Raw genomic sequence first — 5,000 nt, forward strand, 5'->3', positions numbered from 1 at the left:
AAAAAAAATCTACGACGATTTATTTTCAAAACACTGTGTCATCACGTCATCTTATCGTTCCCTCGGAAGGGAATTATATGTCACTTTCAACGAAGCTTCCCAAAGCTTTGAAATCGTTGCCGGGGGAGACACAATAAGGAGAGATTTGAACAAGGCGGAGGAGGCAGAACTGGCACCGTGATTCTCCTGTAATTCCTCCACACTGTCGTCTCGAGCTTTTTGGCCACCAACGCTCAAGTATTTCACGGCACCTACATAATATTTCCAATAACAGATAAAGTTTGATTCACTCTAAAACCATAATAAGAGAGAGGAACGTTCGCGCAATTCCTCTGGCAATGTGCATGACGTCTTCCTTCTCAACATTGCACCGGACTGGGTCGGTCGGCCATTTTGTCTTCGTGCCGACCCCCCGTCGTTTCTGGCACCTTGCAGGTTCATTTATTCCTTTCAAAGGAGCTGTTTCTACCTGTTAGATGCGTAATCCGTAGATTCTATAGCGTGTCCTCTTGAGTCTTTAATCGATAGCAGCATAACAGATTACAAATTTACCTTAACTTATTTTCCACCCGACCTCCCTCATTATACGTCACAAGCCTGAGAGATAAGAGGGGGACGCTTCGTCCATTTCAGGTTATAAACAGCCTTCGATTTCTACCTAAAATTATATTACCAATCCCTCTAACTCTGGTGAAAGGCCCGTGGTCGAAATAACACTCATTCCACCTGAGAAACGACCGCAGGTCGTGAAATTTTGGCAAGAGGGAAGTTATTCAGGTCTCGGCGAAAGGAAAAGAACGTCGAGTTGCGCAAAAAATGTAACACCGCCCCCCCCCCCCCCCCGGCCCCACCCCGGCCCCCTTTCGATTCTCGTGACGTGTCATTCACCGCCATGCACTGCAACGCCTTCATCGATTTTCCACCAGTCATACATTTCGAATTCTTCACTTTTTCACTGGGATGGTCTCGTAGAGGAGACCTATTTCTCAACTGATGCGTTCTAGAATCTCGAGATTATCCTTGGTTTTCGTTTCAAAGGTCATTTCTAGATCACCCAGCAGGTCTGCCTAGATTAGATTTGCGCTCAGTTCGCAAAATTTGAAAATTCAGTCTTCATGGGCACCGAAATCGGCTCCTTTATATCCATAATGGGAGTTTGGTGTCACCTGATGTTAATAACACTAAGAATCGCGGAGATTGATAATTTCCAAACGAAAATTCGTTATCATCAGTAACTCTTCGTTTTCAGAGCGCACTATTTTTCACAACCCGTAACATTATTCAATTATGTCTCTGGCTTTCTTTTGACGCACGGTGATTATTTTTTACACATAAAAAAGGTACTAAAATCCAGTATATTCGACGGAAAAATAATGAACTAAGGCAGTACGCTGGAAGAACTTTCAGTATTCGTTTACTGATTAGACGCAGCAGACAAATATATTTTATAGAGATTTTCGTCACTGGAATTCGTAAGCAGGGTGGCGTAAGGCCCATGATGCCAATGAAAGTCGATACCTGAAGAAGCTATCAAAAGCAGATAGCAAGCTGTACAAAATAAGTCTCAGAGCAAATTTTTTCATAATCGCAGTGTCAACCCGTCCATCGTGCGTTGATGTAGAATAAAAATATAGCTAACGATGAGGGTAAAATACCTTTGATCCGATTTCGATAACCCACAAAAGCGCGCACGCACACAACACAAACTCACACACATTTATTTATGTGATTATGTGCGCGCGCAAGTATGTTTAAAGGTACACACATGTAAACATTCACCAGCGCGTGGCCAAATTCCTAATGGGATAATATCTCAAGAGATATTATCATTAACCTTTATAATCTGTCTTGGAGAGCATGACGCCGTGTAACGGATTTTTAGCTCATAATAACAAGTGAAATTAGGGTGACTGTCCGCAGATTTTGCCGTTTCGTCTTTTTATTTATTTATTTATTTATTTTTGTTACGCCACGTTACTGATTATTTTCATTACATCTGATAATGACTGAAAAAAATCCAGTGATAGAGTCACGTAACCCGTTATTTTCATTGCTACCAATAATTGCTTGAAATAGTAAAAAAAAAAATTATTTCTACCGGTTTTCTGATAACTATTATTTGACAAACGAATTATTAGTGTTATTATCCATTCAGTGTTGAATATTAACATCTTGCGCTGGTAATTGGCAACGAATTAGTTCGCCCCTCGTGAGGTTGACTTCGTCTTGGAGCAATATTTTTGGGAAATATTTCGTCGTCTTGAATATTACCCGAATATTCGAATATGCTCAGAAAAGCCATTTAACGTAGTATTGTATATATCTGGGTAGTTAATATGGATGCAGTTTAAATTTTTTTTTTTTAATCAGCAGATTCGCTTACGTTCTGTTTGAGAAATTTTATAGCTTTGTTTAGATCGCTCTATAATTACTTCATGATTTGTATGACCGACATTGAATATCGTATAAAAACCACCTTTATATAGTCTTCACTTGCCTTGATGGGTTTATCGAAATAAGGTTTCCGGGCCGCTTGGAAAATATCGCTTCCGCAAAAAAAAAAAAAAAAAAAAAAAAAAGACATCTCAGAATTCCGAAAACGACCGAGAAATATTAATGAAATAATAAACCTTTCGTGGGAGGAGATACACGACAGACGCCTAATGATCTCTTCTCCTGCAGCGGGTTGAACTGCGCGGCGGCCCCCCGGGTGAGGACTGAAGGAAGGAAGGCCCGTCCCACGCTGAAGGCGGAGTAACACTACTGGGCGCTGCTCTCTACCTCCGTCAACCTTTCGGCGGCGCCGACGGGAGCATGCGCTTACCTATGGCCCCACCTCCTCCGTGACGGAAGCCTCTCTGGCCAGCCACCATCTGTCGCTCCTTTGCTCTCTCCGTTGAAGAGGTGAATGAATATGCATGGCGATAGTTGTTTGCAATTTCTGGATTTCTGGCAAATCGTGCGTTGACGCATCGATGACCATCGATAGTATAACGCCTGTTTAAGCTGCTAGATCAGTCATTCAATCAGTTAACTCCTTGTTTAGTGAGAAGTAATTAAACAGTTAATGTTGAAATAGTTTAAAAGAAACTTTATTTCAGAGTCAAAATTAATGGATATCCCAACAACATACTAAACAATTAAACCGCTTATTATTCGTTGTAGTATTGTTTATTTAGATGAAGCTGTTTATATGCTAGCACGGGCTCTTGCCTTGTGCTGCCTGTAGTAGTGGTAGGGTGATATAAAGGTGATGAGAAGCCTGGTGTGGACCTCCTTCATTCGTCAATGGAAACGCCGTCTTATTGTTCGTTACCTCCTTGACTCCGTAAGGGGGTAGTGCCGTCAGTGCACCTCATGCGGTGAACTGTAGGCATTACTTAAGGGTTCTTTGCAGCGTGCCTTCGGCCCTTAGCTGAAACCCCTTTCGTTCCTTTTACTGTTTACTTCCTTTCATATTCTCTTTCTTCCATCTTACTTTCCAACCTCTCCTAACGATTGATCAGTAGTACAACTGAGAGGTTTTCCTCCTGTTAGACTTTTCAAACCTTTTACTGTCAATTTTCGTTTCCGCGCTGAATGACCTCATGGGTCCCAGTGCTTGGCCATTGGTCTAAATTCTATACTCAATTCAAGTTGCCTCCTCTAAATGTCGATTCTGTCGCTTGCCATTGATTCGAATGTATCATTGTGACCCATTACTTGTTTCTCTCATGCATTTATGGGGCAGCTAGATCTATGTCAATTTAATTAATTTAGTTCACCCAGAGACGTTTAGCTATTCTTGACACCGCTAATAAGAGACATCTCTTTATTAGATGGGGAGCTTATAAAACGCTTCAACGAAAATAGTAAAGCCACTGAAATCCACCGAAAAACTAAATAGGAAATGAAGTAATGAATTTCTCCTTTTCAAAGCAGAGCTTTGAACCCGTGTCGTGTAAAGCAATGCCAAATTAATTTCTCAGAAGTGATCACTGAAAATTGATATTACGAATCCTTTTCTTTATAGCTTTCAAAATCAAGTAGGGCGCTCTTCTCCTCATCCCTATGAAGGTACACGAGATTTCTTAAGTTCCTTGTGATTCGTGGTTGAGCAGTCTCCTGTGTTGGGTAAAATATCGTAGCTTTTGGTAACATACTTGCGTCCCGTATTAAGAATGTAAAATCATGTAAATCCCTCAAAAGATACTTTGAGCTGTCTCTTTTTACAATATTAAGGGGGACCGGTCCTCTGAAATATCATTTATTTGGTATTCATTGCTCTTCGAAATACTGTATTTCTTATGTACTTTGTTTTTACTAAATGTAGATCAACGGACCTATAAGTAGATTATCGTCTTGGTGAATTAAATTTGTTGCGTCTTGAACCACGATCTTTTTGTCAAATATTCACTGGCAATATATCTGACAAAGCAAAATGTTTTTACACACACACACACACACACACACACACACACACACACACACACACACACACACACACATATATATATAATATATCATATAATATTATATATATATATATATAATAATATATTAATATAATATATTATATATATATTATATAATATTATATATATAATGTGTGTGTGATTGCTTGGGCTTCAAATCATTATTCAGCTTCTTTGCGAACAGCTTTGTTGCATTTATGCCAGTTGTAATGAGAAACTTTGAAGGAAAACGCTTTGCAAGCACTCGGTTGCATGTTTTCATTCCCAGGCAGAGAGAGAGAGAGAGATTGTTTATGCCCACCATGCCAATGATTGGTTTTCGATAAGGCTGTGTCGATGCAAGCAGTTTATGAAGCAAAACTGCTCTCTCCTCTCTCTCTCTCACTTCTCTCTCTCTCTCTCTAATCTCTCTCCGCCCATCGTCCATTGTCTGCGAATCGTCTTCTCTCGACCGTCTCGCCACCGTCCTCCCCCCTTTTCCCCCCCCCCTCTCTCCCTCTCTTCTCTCTCCTCTCGTCATCTCCTTTTCTATCACTCATTCTCAGT

The 5,000-nt window shown here is 40.5% G+C and overlaps 1 protein-coding gene across 7 annotated transcripts in view; it reads right to left on the minus strand.

Annotated features, from left to right (window-relative positions):
* The window catches only part of LOC135226418 (transient receptor potential channel pyrexia-like), a 91,877-nt gene extending 88,987 nt beyond the window's left edge, over positions 1 to 2,890 (minus strand). For 2 of the 7 annotated variants that reach the window (XM_064265950.1, XM_064265946.1), the window contains exon 1: positions 2,631 to 2,780. The gene's annotated coding sequence lies outside the window, so the exon portion shown is untranslated. Of the gene's footprint in view, positions 1 to 290; positions 385 to 552; positions 649 to 2,630; positions 2,781 to 2,824 lie in introns of those variants that run through there. The other 5 variants (XM_064265947.1, XM_064265956.1, XM_064265957.1 and 2 more) reach the window with 5 other exon arrangements.
* Positions 2,891 to 5,000: the final 2,110 nt, after the last annotated feature.

This window comes from Macrobrachium nipponense, chromosome 14 (genome assembly GCF_015104395.2).
Source record: "Macrobrachium nipponense isolate FS-2020 chromosome 14, ASM1510439v2, whole genome shotgun sequence".
NCBI classification, from domain to species: domain Eukaryota; kingdom Metazoa; phylum Arthropoda; class Malacostraca; order Decapoda; family Palaemonidae; genus Macrobrachium; species Macrobrachium nipponense.